Consider the following 19,164-nt stretch of genomic DNA (forward strand, 5'->3'; position numbering starts at 1 on the left):
AATCCCAATAAATATCACCCACGGCGACAATCACTGCGGGGTAAGAAAAGCTCGTACGAAGTGACGGTGGCGGTTTTTGTTCCTATTGAAATCTCAACAGCCGCGCGATGTTACTGGATATCATACGAATTTGCGAGGAAGTAGTTTCTACCGGGTCGTTTCGGGCAATGTTCGTTCTCGCGAAGCCGTTCAATGCAAAAGCATTCCTCATCGATCGCGGATCGACTTGGAACGATAATGGAGCGACTCGGAGACACGATGTGTACACATTGAGCGTAATAGGGAGGACGTTCGACCAATTAGCATTTCTTTGGGCTACGGCTGAATTCGGGATAATGACGCAATTAATAATGTCGCGAGGCGAGCGTTTTGCACGGAGTCTGAGCTCCTTTAACCTATGAGATCATACAATGGTGCAAGCAACATTAACGCTTAGAGACGCGTGCAAACAGTTGTCGTCTAATCGCGAACGAGCCGCACAAAACCCAGCCCCTAGATTTATCAACAGTTATCAATGTTCGCTTCGATAGGGAATTAATGAAATGTAATTGTTGAAGCTTTTTCAGTGTTCCTGTTGATAATACTTATATCTTCCCTTGCGCGTGTTCCGAACGAATGAGCAAAATGTTAAACGCAGTGAACAATTTGTGAAATGTTTTCCTGCTTTTATCCATGCAACGTACGCTAAAACACAAGAGAATATGCAGGGGATGAATTCGGTGAAAAATTTCGTTTCGCAAATCTTTCAGGTATGCATAAACTCACGGGTCCGTGGTAGCGTTTATACACTGGGTTAATATGATCCAATGAGCAAAGCGAAATTCCCGCGACAATAGTCGAACTCTCGGCACGGTTGCATAGGTCTTTCATGCCGTCTATATGCATGAGAAGCATATTTACTGATTATCATAGTATCATTATCTTTCTAATACGAACTCTATTTTTGTTGCAGCTTCAGAATTATCATCGACGAGCAGCAATTTCGGTGAGTGGATACACGATTATTGCTTTTCATTCATTTTCACAAGGCATCGCGATTCTCTACAATAGTGTTATTTCGAGTCCGTAAAGAGCTCGCGAGCTTGCCTCTTGAGCGTGGTTCGTTGATAAAGAAAATTTATGCAGAAGATAAGGTCGTTCCACTTCTGAAATGAACCGTTTGATATCGGATACGCGGTGCATTCGATACGGTCGTAGCGAATCTCTTGCTAGCTCGAGGTAAATTCATACCTTGTCAATACCTCTTGTTCGTGATTATCCTTAGCCTTGAAACACTCTAAAGATATGGCAGAGATAATTGATTCGCGTTTAAAAATATTTATCTCGTAAAGTTCGACGCGACGAACAATTACCATTGCGCGAATATTGCTTTGATTTTGGATGTCGTTGCGACGACAACTGCAAGGAAAATCGAAAGATATCCCTGGTGCACCGCGTGGACAACGTAATGCGGCGCAATTACTAAGCTTCTTATTTATTTTCCAACGACTTCTTTGCAAGCTTGCTCTTTAACTAGGTAGTTACAGTTTAGTACGCAGAGCAAACAGTGAAACACGTCCAAGTTCGTCTGATGGCGAGCTTAACGAATTGTTCGCGAATTTCAGCGAATACCGACCAGTGTTTCGTCGTGATATTTGCGATGCTCGAAGGGCAATAAATTCAAGAGATAATGATCAAAGAGTGGAGACAGACAAGCGAAAATTTGAATTGCTGATTCGAAAATCGTAGCCATGAACGGTTCGATCTCACGTTCGGCCTCACGTTCGGCCCATTTCGTTCCGGCCTTTGTGCTAATTGCGTTCTTAGCATTTCGCGGCCGAGTTTACGGCTCGCGTGAACGCGATCCCCGCGAAATGTGCGAAATTTATGCCTCGGAACCAGATTTCGTTCGCGGTTAAACAGACAACTAATCTGTAATGCACAGAACAGGCATAAGTGCGCGTTTAAATGGCGAAGCCTCATAAATATGAAAATGCAGGGTGTGTGTGCGCGCTCGTGTTAACGCTCATGCGATCGGCAATCTGTATAAGCTCTTTACTGGCTCGTTACTCGTGCTTTCATTGTCGAACACTCGTTGCTGAAGGAATCGTGTGTTTCCGGCAAACTTGCACGCCATCCTGCGGCACTCTGTTCAAGAACCAGTGTACCCTTGAATTTCACGCGCTTGTCAATAAGTTAGGCCATAAAATGAAATCGAACAGCCTAATCAGATGTAGGAAGAGGCTGCGGAATAAAATGAATAATTGAACGAAGAAGAATCGACTCGAAGAATCGATCGGCGAAGCTGCGAGAGACTCACGACTTGAAACGGTACGAATGCCAGTGAGAGAATCAAGTGGCTATCGACGGTGAGGCTCATTTTCATAAATTATATTAATTCGCTACGCCGTGGGCAACCGGTTGATTGGGTGACACGTAGCGCGATTATCGGCCTTTCTCTTCTCTCTTGCCGCGCGTTCCTCTCGTCCTCTCATCCTCTCTCCTCTTTCTCTTCTTCTCTCGCGTGCGAGCTTCTCTGAAAGACCTTCGATGTCTACGAGGGGCCCAGTTTTTATGGCATCATTAAAATCGTGAGATATGGAGTGTCAGTGGTATCGTGATTATTACAAGTGGCCTAATCGGTATAAAGGCGTTAATTAAGAGCGACGCGACGCGACGCGACGCATTGCGTCGCTCAGGAAACAGGCCGCGAGCTCTTCGCTGCGGTGAACTCGCCTCGAACCATTCACGGAATATTTTTACGAGCCCTACGTATAGGGGCTCGCCGTTCCATAAAATGCGCGTCCTTGCGAAGAATTTATCGCTTAGTTGTTCCCGAATCGGTCGAACGGAGCAAATTGAAAATTGTTTGCTGGTGATCCGTGATGCGTACATACGGCCTCACGGCTCGTTGGCTCGGTTTAGAAAACGAGGGACATCGCGCTAATCACCGATACAACGCAATTTAGATAAAACCGGTTATTTTCGCTTAGATATTTCTAGGCTCGCGCTTCCTGGCTAATATACGACTGTTACCGTCAAAATGTTGTAACGTAGCCACGGTGATGCCTGTTCCACGTGTTAAGCGAACACTAACTTAATTTATAACCATTTTATCTCCACTTCGTTCGGATAAATAACGCAAAAACCTATTATCGTTGCCTGTCTGAAAAATTAATTAACTTGGCGATACACAAAATTCAAACGTAATCGCCATTTCATTAGCATGGCTTCTTGGGTTACTACAAACCTATCGTTTTACATGATAATCTTTTATTCATATCTCCCACCTATGCCAATTATATGTATTCTTCTAAATTAAGGCTTTCAATTAGGTTCTTGACATTTATTAATAGTCGTTAGAGAGGTAAGAAGAGACGAAGCTTTCTCTGATGTCCAAAGTACTTGTGTACCGTAAATATCTGATTGTGAAGAAAAAAAGGTAAATGTAATTATACGAAATGGAGCAAGAAAGATCAGAGAGTCCATCGTATAAGGATCTTCGTCGATCAGTCGAGCGTCGACGTACTTACGAGCCGCGGAGACACCGTGACGTACATATACGTCGCGCAATGCGGCGCGAGTCGTCCGTCTTTCGTGGGGAGTTAACTCCCTTTCCTCGGTTTTTTCAACGCGCTTCTGTCGGGCCGAAGGTGGCGGAGTGGGAGATAACGATTTTTATTTCACATCGCGAGAAACCAGTTTGTAAATAATGTAAATCCATAGAAAACGACCATCTGGAATCCCCATGGGCCTCTGCGCGAGTCTTTAGAAGTGGAATGGCTGGTGGGGTGATCGACAGATCGCGGGGGAGGGGAAGTAGCAGAAAGAAGATGAAGAAGAAGACGAGGAGCTCGCGATTGCCGGTTCGCAACTGTGGGAATTCTGTGTGTATGAAACGTGAAGCGTTTCTCAAAAGAGTCGCGCTGCTTTCTTACCAATTCTCCTTCGAATTTGCGTTAAGCGGAGTATGTATATTATCTACTCTGGGTGTCTATGTACGGTGAATTATCGTTAACCTATTTCAGCCTCTGAATGTCGAATTCACTGGCAAACAAGACCAGAAGCAGTCTTCATAATTATAAATTCATTAAACAAGCCTAGTTCAGAGTGTAACAGATGCCGGTAAAAATAAGTTCGAACGAGAGCAAATCTCCGGGCGCGTGGGAGAAGGAGCCTAGCGAAATACATAAATAAGCTTAACCTCGTTTCCTGGAGTATTTGCATATGCTAATAAAGCGCCGCGGCTCCGAGGACGAGATTGAAAGCTCGAAAACGGAGCAACTACGTTCAATAATTACCCGTCTCTCTACTACTATCGCTATTTGGGTCCGTGAATAGTCTTCCAATCTCTTCAACGTTTCATGCTGTAAGAATTCATGGATCTCGCAACAAGGTGTGGAATCCGAAGCGCCGAGGATTCTCAGGACATCGAATTCCGCGCCGGATCTCCATGAAACTCTGAATCTCATAGCAGCAACGCACGCAACATTCTCGTTAACATTTTTTCGTAGCGACAGAACATCGGGGCTGACTCGTCTCATGAAATCGAGTCGCGTACTTGAGTGTCAGTTGATTCGAGTACCAAGTACATAATGGAACAACTCTCGAGTCCCATCGTGCTTTGGTCACCTCGAGCTGAAGGAGAGAATAAGCCAAAGGTGTCGCCGGCTAGAAAAGTTGAAGATTTTCAAGCGCTGGCGAAAAGACCGGTTTCTCGTCGACGCACGACACTGCCATTCTCTACCCTTCCTCGTTCTCTTCATCTGGTTCGACGGTATCTTAGCCGTTTCGTCCCCCACTTAAGGTCGCTTCTTTCTATTTGCTCTGCTTTCCGTTAACGGAGGTTAGTGTTTCGAAGGAGAGTCGAACAGGCGAGAAAGAGAGTGGGAAAGAGGAGGGCGGTCGAGGGTTGCGGGGGGCTGAGGAGGTCGAGGAGGAGGAGGAGAACGGAGAAGGGAACAGAGTGGCTCTCGACACGATCGCGAGATTATACCTACACCCACGCCAGCAGATAATAGATAGTAATTGCAGGGTTGTCCGGTCCGGCTCGGAATCGGCTCGACAGATCGATCGCCTCGAAGAGAAAAGAGGAAGATAATGATGCGCCCAGGAAGAAATCGTTCTCACATTATTTTCTCGCGATGCAACCACCGACGCCATTATTATTATTATTACTATTATTATTATACATATGCATCAGCGTACGTGTCCACAGCGTAAAAGCCAAAGTTATGTGCGCCGCCAAGATCTCGAAAATCGAAAGGCAATCGAAGGCGAAGGGCACCTCGAACGCGACCAATCTTGGCATTGCCTCCAATTCCTTCGTATTTCTTCGTCATTCGTCAAACGTTGTACGTACCTATGCTTATACTCTTGGGATTATTTACCTACTGAACATTTTCAAGAGGTAGTATTAGCAAAATTATTGAGACGCCATTGGTGCAAAGAACACTTCACGCTGGAATAGCTATCAGCTATGAGCAGCGCTATTTTTAGCAAATTTTTGTAAATTATATGCGCACGCGAGCCTATCTACGCGCAGATATTCCTTTCCAGTGGTGAAACGAGCGTTGCGCGCCACAACTATGTATTTTGTACCGCGGTTCATAAACATGCGATTTCACGTCGCCACGATGGCAAATTATTATTTATCGTTACCGATTCCTATAATCGACTAACGGAACGAATCCGCCGTGACCAATAAATTTCGGTTTTGGTCAGCGATCTTGTTCGCCGGTGATTGTAAATCGCCCACGCTCACTCGTTCTCCGTTCTATTGATCGACACGATTAAGGATACTCTGACCAGATATCGGTAAGATAGTTTTAATGTTGTCGGAACTGAATTAGTCACGCTGAGCCATTTAAGTAGGATTAAGATTACATCGAGAAATAAAGAGTTTTTCGTTTTTTCAGCAAGCTATCGAAGTATCGAGGCTTTGGTGGTTGTTTGTGACACCTTTGCTCGTTGCGATGCGCCCTCTCGCTTCTACGGTGTGTCGCGCCGCGCTGTCTCTTTATCATTCCACCCTTGCGGCACGAACGACGTTACGAGGGTGATACCGAGCGACGCCGCGCGATACCTGCACGAGCGGCTCTTTGTTCCAACCGTGTCCGCCATTGTGCCGCTTCCCGTTTGCCAGACTATCGCGATAAACAGCCGGAAAAGCCACGATGAATGACGCGCCGCGCCGCGCCGTGCTGTAACCGTTGCGCCTCGCGACTCCTGCGTGTCAATAGTCACCAAACTTCCAGGAGCTTTCGCCGATTCACGTTGCGGGAACTGCTTCACCTCGCCCTTGAACCGCGGCTACAAATTCTATTTTAGGTTTCTGAGGGAGACAATCATTTTCAGCGGTTCTAGTGCTAATACAGTTTTCGTTTTGAAATTTCAGAAGAATATTTTCTCACGATCCTACCCAACTAACTTGACTGAGGCTTGAGATTTCCATGTTGAATGGGTGGAACTGTCTTCGAGAAACGCTATGAGGCCTTTGTATTACACTTCTTAACTCTCGGGTAATTAACCACTTGAAATTCCTCGTGCATTCAGACCACCCATCTCACGTCTACAAATTTCCGCGTACATACTTAGGATTCATTTCGGTCGAGTATCATCGCATAAACGATGACCTTCTTCATCTCTCTGGTTGAAACGCTCGATAGCGATAAAAACTGATCGATACAAATTAAAGTCACAATTCTGTGTGAAGTTCAGTGAATATTACGTGCAAATTGAAATGTAATGGATTCAATATACTTGGCAAACTCGCATACCCTCACTTTTGTCAATGATACAATAACGAACAGCCGAGGCTGTCAGATGCACCCTCATCGGCTAAATAGAAGTTTACTAAGGCTGTCAGACGCATGCTCATCGACCGAGTGAAAGAATGCTCGAAATATCTCAAGTACTTCCCATCAAACACTCTTGAAATAGTGTATGTAGATACGCTTGTGCTTCTACTAACCCTCCAGTGCGATAACGAATTCGAGTATGAACGTCGAGCGTTGTGTACCGTTCTATACTGTATTAATAAATTACTCTCGGTATAAACTTTGAAACTACTCAGAGGAAAAAAAAAGTTTCGTTTTACCATATTGACTAGTATCCTCTCCATTAAATAGAGATCACGAGAGTTTGTATAACGTATGAAGATCGATTCCGGAAAGGAAACGCATTTCAGATCGTCCTGAGAAACAACGTTTAGGGGCTTAATTACTCGGTCGTGAGGCAAGCCGTGACAGAAACGTCGTGTTGGAGCGGCTTCTCGTCCCACGCTTCTTCCTCTCCCTTTGCAACCCCCCGTCGCGGTCGACTGGTTGTTTTAGCAACAACTTAAACTCATAACGTTACAATGTAGCCCCGTTGTTTCGACGGTACCACCGTGGCCGTGTGTGGAAGGCTTTGCCATAATTACTCGACCGGTAATACAGAACGGCCCTTGAGTGGCAGTTCATATTACTCGCCTAACCCGCGTGAAAACTAACCCCTTGGGGGATGAGGTGTGGAATGGGAATTACCGTGGCTCAAGGGGAAGAGGTCGGTCGCTGGCAAGAGTCCGGGGTGAGAGCACGAGGAAAAAGAACTCGTCGGCCTGCCTTTTCAACGAGCTGCTTTTGCCCCTTCCTCTATACTTTTTACGCGTACCCTCCAATCGCGTGTACAAATAGACAAATAAATCACCGATTATTGTACCCATTGTATTTGTAGGAGTTAGCGTCAGACGCGAATGAGAACGTCCACGCGCAAATATCGCCTTAAGATGTATTTCTAAGACGTTTCCAGGTAAACTCAACTTCCTTGCGAAGTATGCTATCAGTGTATTGTCAATATTGATCGACAACGATATTCAAGTTCGAGCACGCTACACGAAGGAAGATTTCTAGGCAGCATGGAACGGCGTTCGATTAATCAAAGAGTAACGACGATACTTGAGAGCGAGGGCAGCGAGCCACGAGCTAACCGCGACGTCCTCTCGACAATAGGAACCTGTTGAGTCACGTAACGTCGCGTCGTCGGTCGGCGAACGTTGTCGTTGGCTGCCACCGAACGCGGTTAAGGCAATTCTTTCGTACGCGTTATCGTTGACCCTCTCGGTCAGCGGCACGTTTTGAAACAGCCTCAGGCGTAAGGGTGCGACTTTTCACGTTTCCGAGAAAAAGTTTGCACGTTAAACAGGCCCTTGGCCTTAAACGGGCTGCCCCGACGTCCTGCGTGACAACTTCCTGAGATAAGCCGCGCCGATAGAGGCATAAACCCTCGTCGCCCCTCGTCGCCCCTCTCGCCCCCAGACAAGGACCTCTCTCTCGCTCTCCCCGCCCCATCGAGAGCCCTATCTTATCTACTACAAACAAGAATTACGTTTGCCGCGTAATCTCCGGCCGACTGGCGATTTATTGCACGAACGCGAGGCCTCGCGAAATCGGGAGATCGCACGCGTCGCCGCGCCGACGACCTTCTTCTCTCAGAAACCTCTCCCCCTCTCATTCTGGCCCGCTCAACCACATTGAGAGAAACCTTCACGCTGGCCACTCTTATATAAGAATGATTTAACTGGTCCATTCGCTTCCCCACCCCTCTTTTCTGGGAAGTAATTTCCTTTCCGTAGTCGTGTTGGTTCTGCCACACTCGATTATTTCTGACAGTATCCACTTTACGTCCTGACAACGCGTTCAATTGCTTTCAAGCGAAATAGGTACAGTTTACGGAGTGTTCTTGTATTATTATTCATGTGAAATCACAGTTCGATGAGGTTGCATAAGGACACAGAAATTATAATAAGTTTACTTCTTTCCTCGCGGCAACAAGTTACCTTGCCTCCTCGAAGAAACGACAAAGAGAATCTGTTCAAGGGCAACGTTTGATCGCAGGCATTGTTGCAAGCTGCAACTACACCTAAAGAGCGTCGACAAAAGAGGAACTTATCGGGCCTCTTTCGCCTCAAGGTAAAAAAAGCAACGCAACGCGATTCCCTTTTTCGATCGCATCGGAGTTCTCCCGAGCCGAGCGTGGAAAAGCAAGCCAACAACCGTTTCAATTGCAAGAGCAATTACTCGAATCCGCTTATAAGAGCAGCGCAACAATTCACTGCAATTACACGAGTCATATTCAAGAGGAACGGGCCAGAAGGTAGACCCTTGTTGGATTTAGGATAGCGGGTCCGAGGAAACGAGCTTGGCAAAGACAAAGCGGCCGGAGGCAAGTGGAGAAGGTGAGTCTTGAGCGAACTTAAAGGGTCTGATCGAAGGAGAGAAAAAGCAGAAGAAGAACCGAGCGAACGAGCAAGAAAGGAAGAGAAGAATAAGCAGAACGAGCCAAGGAGAAGCAGGGGGAGGAGAGAGAGAGAGGAGGAGGAGGAAGAAGAAGAAGAAGTAAAAGAAAGAGAGTGAGGTTGGCGGTTCTTTCTGTCGAGGTGGGGGAGTAAGTTGTTGGAAGAAGGGTTTGAGGCGAGTCACCGAGCCTAACCGTGCACCACTCGAACTCGAACTCAAACAACTTTAAGCCGTGTGTACTCGCGCAAACAAAACAGCGCACTAATTGCTTACGTCACTCGGCAAGTCAATGGACTTCTTGACTGAGCGCCCTGTGAGTCATGCAACGAGTCCCGGCGAGAGGTGCACCGCCGAGCCACCTCGAGTTTCAATTAAATCACGTCCACGCACTGTTTACCTCGTATAAGCGCGCCAACTCCCTTACATATACCACCGCCCTGGCCACCGACCAGCTCCACGCTAATGACGATGACAAGACACCGGGAAAAGGTACACTTATCGTCGTTATCCGCTCAAGATCGGTTTTTCTGACTCTCCTGTGCTTGATACACGCTTTAAATATAATTAAAGCCCACTAAGATGATCATTCGTGCGAGGACGATGGAATATTGCTCCCCCTTCTAGTGAGGTCGTTACACCTACAAGGAATAACGAAACCTAAGCTTTCAGTGATTCAATTTTCACGGACATAAACGATCTGCTCGAACACGGTTCGATCGAAGTTGCTGAGAGTAGGCGCGCCTGTTCTTCTGAACGAGCAACGTTGGCGATAATGACGGCAATGAGATCTGGGTACGTGTACCGACTCTCAACCCACTTTTCGATTACTCTATTAATGGCTCCTGTCGTTGGACTTACTTAATATCATACGTTACGGTAATCACTGTTTGCCGAAGTGTAACTGATATCGTTTCCCATATGCCTCTCTTCTATCTACTTCTAGAAATATCTCAGTTACGTGTCAGATATTTTTGTTACTCCATTTGCTCTTCGAGTTTTGCATGATGTTTCCAATAAATGGTGGGAACAGCGACGAGTGTCCGTCGTAACGTTCAATCCAAATATTTCAAGAGATGACTTTGTAGAGGAAAATTGACAAACTAATTTCTCGAATGAAACTCCCAGATGATTGGACGTAAACGGAACAACTAGAAATACGAGGCGTCTCGGACTAAGAAGCTCAGGGTCGGGCTACCAGGGCAAATGTCGAAGGGTGTATTCGAGCATGCAGCACATATCCCCCGCGGTATGCAAGTCTAGGAAGGGGCTATAGAAGCTATCTTAGATCGAACGGAGTCCAATTACCGACGTTATTAATTAATCCCCTACCCTTGCTAGCCGGTCCATCGTCTCTCGCTTCCATTCTCAACCCCATCGTAGTCCGTCTGTCCGCCAGAGATACCTGCTAGGGATATCCTCTCCAGCCTGGTCCGTACTCCATTATCCGGACCGTGCTTTTCGAGAGCTCGAAGCTCCTTTAAACGGGTGCTTCATGACCTGCGATTCCGGCCCATTATTCCGTCGATGAAATTTTCTTCGATTCAATGTTACGAAGACGTACCGAGGCGTGATTTAACATTATAACACGTGTCAAATTTCTCTGCGATAAATCGGAATTTCGTGTGCCTTCCACGCGAATTCTCCTTTCAGAGAATTCCTGAGTTGAATCTACGCGTTATTTTCTATCGAGAAAATCAGTGGTTCAGTGACCAGTTTACGTCGCGACGTTCGAGCACAACCTTGACGCGCTCTCGGGAACTTTATTAACTTTTTGCGAGCGAGATCGAGGCGAGGTCCGTGGGGCAATAATCACCAACCGAAACGCTCCCTTCCGCACATAAAGACGACACTTTCTTGCCGTAGCTGCGCTTATCGCCATTTAACATCTCCCGTCGGTTTCGCGCTGAAAACCTGTCCCGCCTCGCTCGTCTAACGGTAACGCGACTTTCTTTCGCACGATCTCGATAACGAGCGGTTTTTCGAGCGTCCCTCGAAAACGATAAGTCGCGGGCACGTCGAGGAGCCGGTTGACAAATCGACTCTGACCGTTTTCGCGGCTATCGGGGATCGAGAGTCTCTGGAGGACAGGAAGATGGGAATAGAACGGTTTTGTCGCAACGGGAGGATCGTTTCCTCTTTCCGACGATCGACTGTCCGTGGAATAAGCAGAGAGACAACTGAACGAGAGAGAAATCGAGATTCGTGGAGCAGTAGAGTGGGGGAGAGTGAGTGAGAGAGAGAGAGAGAAAGAGAGAGAAAGAGAGAGAAGTTAGAAGCTAGTCACTTTACCGAGCTGACTTTTTGCTCGCGGCATCCTGATTGGTGTTTTTGCCCCGACCCGATCGGATCGAGTCAGCACGGCTAAGGTAAAGGCAAGAGGCTGCACGGTGTCAGTCAATTACGCCATAACAATGGGGTTACGTTTCAATTACCTCGACGAGGAATTGGGTATATCCACGGACCTTCGATGGAATACTGGTCATTCGTACGGGATAAGTCTTCCAACAGCTCACGATCGTTAGAGTCCTCTCGAATAGAGCCGTGCTCGTCCTTTACTATCGAATTAAGCTCGTCGTTTATGGAGCGTCGTCACAGCTATTGGCGAGCTCTCGCTTGCCACGATTTACGCCTCGATCGTGATCCTTTTAACCAATGCCCTATGTCTTGGATCACTTCTGTCCAGGTGCTTGTGTCTTTTCATGTGCCGCAAGAGTAACCTTCTGCTTCTTCGAGTTGGTCCTTCTCGATTCAAGATTAAGCGTGAATGATCATGAAGAAAAGCCCACTAAATATCGTTGTGTCCAACGACAACAACGCCTCGTAACGAGTTGACGAACATGAAAAATGGTAACGAAAGAAAGTTAAGACACCCGCCACGAGGCTCGTTTTCCACGAAGTTCGATCAATCGAAAAAATAGCGTAACATGACGTGCCGTTGCGTGGGCTCGAGATAAGGCTTCTCTCCGAAGGACTGGTAGGCACAGAGTATAAGGCCCTCAAGTCGTCGAACCGGCAACGTCGAGACTCTGTGGCCCCGCGGTCTCTCAGGTAAGGAGAAAAAAGGAGTAAGAAGCCACGGGGGAAGGGAGGAATCGCCCCCTAGAATGTCCTTTGTCGCGGTTCCCTCCTCTTTCCACCGCATTCGTCCACCCTCTCTTCGACGACGAGTCCTAAGTCCCCTGTTCGGGCCCTTCACGTGCGTGGAATGCGTGCTTTTGCCGACCGAGGAGGACTCTTCTGCCGGGCCATTTTTCTATTTTTCTGTCCATTCGCGTGTCACAAATAATTCAAAGAAGCTCATACTTCAAGCCTTGTAACAGTATACTTTTTAAAAGTCTGGTGAAATTTCTTTAATCATTGGAGCAACTTGATACGTTATCCGACGAGGAGGAGTGATTATATAAAAATTACTCGACAACAAAAACTATACTTTTGTTATAGTTAGGTCAGATTGAAAAGAACCTAAACATCGACGAATCCTGTTTGCGTGTCCAGCATATCGTAAGCTTCGTGAAGAGGGATTATTAAAAAAAAAAGGAGACGAGGTCGAAGAAGGCATAGAGAGTGGGAGGTTGGGAAGAGAGGACGCTGTATACGAAAGCATCTTCTGAACTGTCGAATCGAATATCTGGGTAATGGCTTTCTGGGTCTCCCGCTGCCAAGAACACGGTCCCATCTACGGTGAGCTTAAATTAAGGATGGACCCCTCATTTTCTTAAAATATTAAATCATCGTCCTGGTGTCGCAGCGGGGCTGCCACAGGGCCTGGGATCCAAAGAATCAGGCTCCGACCGAGGAGGAATTAAAATTCATTGGTCTCGGAAACCCATGTCACCGGCCGAGTGCCATCGTAAATACCTGAGTCTCTTCTCGGTTGAGCGAGGTCACCGTAAAAATTATGCTTCCACGGTTCACCAAGGCCAAGGACCGATGATCTTGCATCTAGCTCCTTTGCCTCTACATGCACTCGCCTTACAACATTCATATACAAAGCTGCACTTTTTCATCATTCTTCACGTCTTACAGATTCTAGAAGAATTTGTCTCTTTTCTAGCATCACTTATAATCGGAAAAAGTATTACAGATCTCTTTCACGACACGATTATCATCCACTTGAATAAGTCGAGTCAAAATTCGTAGGTAATTGTAAGCCGAGTCGAAGCGAGATGCGCAGGTGCAAAATACGGTTTCCTCTTAATCTTATTCCAATGAGTAGAGACGGCCGTTCGTTCCCTGCTTTGCAAACACTCGACTCGCTCGGCTGCAGCATCAACAGGCTCCTTTAAATCGTACGGCAGATTCGTTAGAAGTCGTCGGGACGTATTAGCCGCCCCTTTAGCCCGTTTCCAGCGACCACGTACCACGATACGATCTTCGAAGGCAACCGAACGAAACAGAACGAGAAAGAGAAACGCGACAACGCAACTAAGGGACGCAACTGGTTTGCATTCGTCGTGTGAGATTTTCATCTGTTTTCTCGGAAATTCCGGCGCATAATCGCGAAAAGAGGGATGGAGGGGAAAGGAGGGGCAGTCAGGCGAGTCCTTGAAGAACCTTAGGCAGGACAGGAAGGATGTTGGAACGACGAACATCGGCGTTTCTTTGCCTCTCCTTAATCGGTTGGAGCATGTGATCGAGAACATCGCAAGTCTCGATCGAACGCCCGAAGGCGTTCACGAAAATGGAACACTGGATCGAGAGGGAGGATTTAACATATCGCGAGAAGTGGAGTGGAACGAGACTGCTGGTGGTCAACGGATATGAGTAACTATGTGAAATCTTGGCCATTTTCGTAGCAGGTTCGGTTCGTGAGTCCTACTATTTTCTGAAGAAAGATGCGTTAAGAGGAGCGTAGGTATAGCGTTCGAAGAAATTATGCGTGTAACGTTAAAGGAAAGGATATTATCGAAATATCATTTGCTGTGAAACTTGGCTCAGGCTATAGAGGACTAGAATTGGCTCCCAAATAGGATTCGAGATGCCATAGGGCTTCGTTTGAGCTGGATCGAATATGTGCTTGTATTAAGTCTCGATTGAATGTAGATTAAATTCGGATCAAGTTCTAGTTGGACCCCATATCTAGTACAAACACCGGAATTCTGTGTTCAGTTTGAGGTCGAATTAAACGTGATGATTCCGCGCTCGAGACGTCTTCTCCTGGTAGAACAAATCACGGTGCAACAGTATTTCTATAAAATAACGCGACTTCCTTTCCCTGATATCTAGCATCAAGTAATAGATGCACGTATGAAATACTTTTACGATCGGTCAGAAGGTGTTACGCCTCAGCCTTGACGAATTCGTATTCTTCTCAAGTAAAAAGCCTCTTAGCGCGTCAGAAGGGTTTAATCGTTTTTTAAATTTCCGACACGTAAAAGAGAGAAGAGAGAGAACGGAATGACCTGGGGGGCTTGAAAAGAGCGTATCTCGCGTAAGCACAGAACAGAGCTGTGGATACCTGTTGACAGACATTTGCATCTGAATAGAGCGCGCTGTTCCACTAAACGACTCGCCTAATCTCCCCGAGATTATTTTCTCGAGGACACGAGTTTCCTGCCCATTACCACCTCTTACGGCGTATTATTATCCATGCTTTTTTCTCGTCTCTTCGCGTTAATCCCGTTGAACCGAACCTCGTGAACGGACGCGACAAGCGGAGGCCGCGAGATGCACTCTTTCGCATCGATCGAGAGTTTCCTCAGCGGACAGCGGAGCGAAACGATCCAAGTAGGTGCCTACTTACGAGAGTACACCCAAGGATCTCCCTACTGTGTAGAACAATCGCCCAAGAGAAATTTCGACTGGAGGCTTTCTACGTAGAATCGTTTTCGAACGGCTGCACCGACACGACAATCGTATAATTCAATTTACGTAACGCGTTGTGGTCGGGTATCATATCGAGGACATTGAAGGAAGGCAGTGTCTACGAACCTAATCGATCATTCTGACTTGAGGGAAAAGGGCGTACGATATACTCGGATAATTTATATCCCTCTTGTTCGCAAACTACATTTTCATTCATGAGGCATAAGCGTGTACAGACCAACTCCATTCTAGGTCAACCGATTTCGTGGGTCCAACGAAAGAATCTTAGATGTAATAGGATACGACCCAATTTGTATTTATCTATGTCAAAAAATGATGACTATTCAGTGCTACGCGGCTTATCGGGTTCATGGAAAAGGAGTAGGGAGAACAGCGCGGTTACAGAACGAAATCAAGAAGAAAACGAGTTTGGACCCTCCGCATACACGATCCATCCGAAAGGACCTAGACAAAGTTAATTTAATTAATAGGATCCCATGGCCGCGCATAATACGAGCACGACGGGAGTAATCGCTGGATAAGATTGTTAATTTCACGTCGGCTATCCATCATGTCAATGCGAGAGCGAGAACGTTATGCAGGCACGTAAACAGCTCGGTGAATTTCCACGAGAGTTTAGGAGCTTCTTTCTAGTTCGTGAACTAATGGAAATAAAAACTTTCAGTTGCAATAATCACAAAAGGTATGAAATGAAGGTGTTGAGAGAACGAGGTATCAGAACTGACGATCTTCTGTCACTCTCGAAGTCTGAAATTTTGAAGTTTCAAGCCTAATACTCCCTCTATCGTTTGAACCGAAGCTCCGAATGACGAAATCAAGGTTCACCGAGACGCTGCTTTAGAGAGAACCACGTATCGGCGAACAAAAGGCCATCCCGTAACAATAAGATAATAGAAAATTCTTTAACGCCGTCTCTTATTGTGTTTCACATCTCGGCTGGTCTGCGCGCAGCGTTCCTCGAACGGGTCCAGGCTAGAAAGAAACGGAGAAGCGAACCGGCTGAAGGTGAAACGGGACAGAGTAAATGAAGAGAGAGCGAGAGAGAGAGACGAAGCGAACAGGGGAGAGGGAACAATTAAAACACATTTATACGCCGGCCAATTCGTGATCACCATTCTTGTCGGCGCTGGACCCTTGAATAGGTCCCTGGATGACGTATTAACTCATATTTGTCTCTTGACAATACCCGGCTAAACTCTCTGCCCAGGTGTCCGACGTTTTACACTCTTCCATCTCTCTGGAGGACGTACGGACGACGAGCGTGCATGCTCGGAATTATAATAGGATAGACCATAACAGGACGGGTGAGACCAAGCGCCACGGAACAAGCTGGGGGAGTCCCAGGCCAGAGGTAACAGGATTTCGTGAAAGGAAAAATTTCATTTGACCGAGAAGAGAGGCTGCTACAGTGTCGTAAGTAGGCTGACCCAGGGTATGTGTAATAGGACGGTTTAACTGCGTAAAAGATAAGATATACTGCTGAGACGAGGGACGCAGAGAACACACAAAAATACCTTGCGGTATAACAGAATTTTCGAACTGTTTTTTATCAGTTGCTTCAGCTAAGGCTGTGATGCAACTGTTTATTTTGAAAGAAATGCAAAGGTAGAAGGGATGAAAGACAAAAGACGTGATCGATAAGAGGCGAAGGGACCAGTACCGCCGCCGTCCCTGTCGGTACAGTTCCACATTCCACCTTCTCGACGGGTGGCCCGTTTCTCGAGTACGTATCGCTCTCTTCCTCTGCTTCGTATTAGAGCCACGACAGTTTCGTTGTGTGTTTTTGTGATTGATCACGTGATCTCGTCATTCGATATAATAAGATTCGCTTTAATCTGCTTGGAGATGGAATGACGCCGCCTTGGTCGCAGATAACCGCATACACAGATAAAAACCTTTATTAATCGCTCCTCCACCTTCCACCGATACAACAATGTAGCGTTGCCTGTTAAAACGATCGATTCAATACGCTTTTGCCACTTGAGCGTGCACGTACGAATTGAATCGAAAAAAAAGGAATATTCTGCTCTGTGATTTGCAAATTGTGGAAGCTGTATTTTGGAATTGAGATCGTTCGATGAAGCACAATCATTCATCCCGTGAAATAAAACGCGTACATATATCATGTACATATATCATGTGGTTAAGTTAAGATTCATTAAAATCGCAAACACGACGGACTCCAGCGACACCGAATAAAGCGGAGAAAAGGGTAGAACAGAACGAAGACAGAGCAGCGTTGGAGGAAAATTTGACTCGAAACGAGCGTATTTTTTCCGATGGCCGTTGGCCGACGAGTGCTTAATTAGCTGCGCGTATCTAAGCCGCGGAAGCGTTACATCGTGAAATGCTTCGAAGCCCTGTCGCTGATTACGCCGGACCGCGTTTACACGGCGAGAAAACTTCGGAATTATTCTCGATTATTCAAATTCGCAACCCTTCGTTGCAAGCCGTGCGCTAGGCCCGATTCAAATTTATGCAAAAATCCGGGAACGCGAGAACCACCAGTTCTTATTAATATGGATCAATTTGACGTACACCCGCCGCGCCGCCGTCCCTTGCATTTACCTCTGCATCGACTGTTGGTCCTTTTTCTCCTCGACGCGCCTCAAATTGGACCACCTGACCGACCGGATATCTCTACGCGATGAACATCAGAAAGACAAGTTTGCTCGTTTCCAGAAAACGTCTCGATGTTGAGTAAGCTTAAAATTTATTATAAATTACACTTTATTCGATTTTATACATACTCATTAATTCTCTAAGTACGCGTATCTACCGTTTGAGAGCTTATTAATTTCAACTAACTGTATGAGTATCCGCGCAAAAGGTTTCCAGAAGTTAATGAAATTCAAATTCAACCACAGTATAATCTGCTACGTATGTGTTATTTTGTAATCTTCTTTTTGAGAAAGTCAACACTCTACAGAAGTTCATTCTTTTGAAGAAAGTTAACTCGCGAACTTCACTTTCGAAGAGTAAGAAGCGTTGCGCAAACACCGTTTTAATTTGTTTTTCAATTTTAACTTATCTTACGATTGTATGTTTTAGAAATGATCTTGCGTGCGATGGTGTGATATCATCATGCGAGTAACAAGAATTAAACATCTTTTCGACCGTGAGACGAAGCCCTTCGAAAATTAAGGGTGAGTTGAACTGTTACCAAATTACTTATGGTAGGGATTTATCAATTTCAGTGTTGGACATCAATTTTCATTTTGTAGTTAGCCAAATTTTCAAATTTTCAAACATTCAATTATTGAAATTTTTAAATTTTCAAATATTCAAATATTCAAATATTCAAATATTCAAACATTCAAATATTCAAATATTCAAATTTTTAAATATTCAAATCTTCAAATTTTCACATTTTTCAATTTTTAATGTCGCGAAATACACGATCTACCAAGTATCCACATTTGTGGCACTATTTAACTAAGTTTTCCTGTAGATGGATTCGAGGGTGGGCTAAAGGTATTGCTAAGACAGAAGTCGTACGAGTTATAGAGTAGGGTAGAGTCGTCGAGGAAAGAAAATATTTGACGACCGCATCACGCGTCTTTAGAGATTGCGCGCGACGAGTAGCGGCAAGTTGAAGCAGGAATATACATCGCGGAACCACCGAATTTCGTATTCCCGGATGGTAGGCTAGTCAGCTTCTGACAATACCGTCCAAGTGACATCGTCGTATGTATGGTAGCATGTACACCTAACTGTGCCATTCGAAATGTCCGCCTGACCCTATCGTAGCAATGTCTTCGAACACGCGAAAAAGGCAAAAGGTGAACAAGCGTCGAATCACGAAACTAATTTCGCGTTCTAATTCGTTCGTTCCAGGTGGTCGTGAAAGCAACGCGCCCCTGACAAATTTGCGTGAAAGACAATGCAGTTTAATTCGTAAAAGATAGCATGTAGGTTGATTCGCTCAGCGAATAGGTAAAATATCTGCGAGATAGAAAAGAGAGAGTGAAAGAGAAGAAGAGGGTAACGCAGAAAATTTACGGCCGAAGCATTTTGTTTCCGATCGTTGAACGAATGAGCCAGCAAATTCGAGTGAAATTTAACCGGCTTTTGCGAGCCG

At 45.9% G+C, this 19,164-nt stretch overlaps 1 protein-coding gene across 1 annotated transcript in view; it reads left to right on the forward strand.

The window, feature by feature from the left end:
- The window catches only part of LOC143178090 (uncharacterized), a 145,410-nt gene that overhangs the window by 26,005 nt on the left and 100,241 nt on the right, over positions 1-19,164 (forward strand). The window contains exons 2-3 of the mRNA XM_076376540.1: positions 953-985; positions 18,135-18,229. The gene's annotated coding sequence lies outside the window, so the exon portion shown is untranslated. The remainder of the gene's footprint in view (positions 1-952; positions 986-18,134; positions 18,230-19,164) is intronic.

Source organism: Calliopsis andreniformis, chromosome 1 (genome assembly GCF_051401765.1).
Source record: "Calliopsis andreniformis isolate RMS-2024a chromosome 1, iyCalAndr_principal, whole genome shotgun sequence".
NCBI classification, from domain to species: domain Eukaryota; kingdom Metazoa; phylum Arthropoda; class Insecta; order Hymenoptera; family Andrenidae; genus Calliopsis; species Calliopsis andreniformis.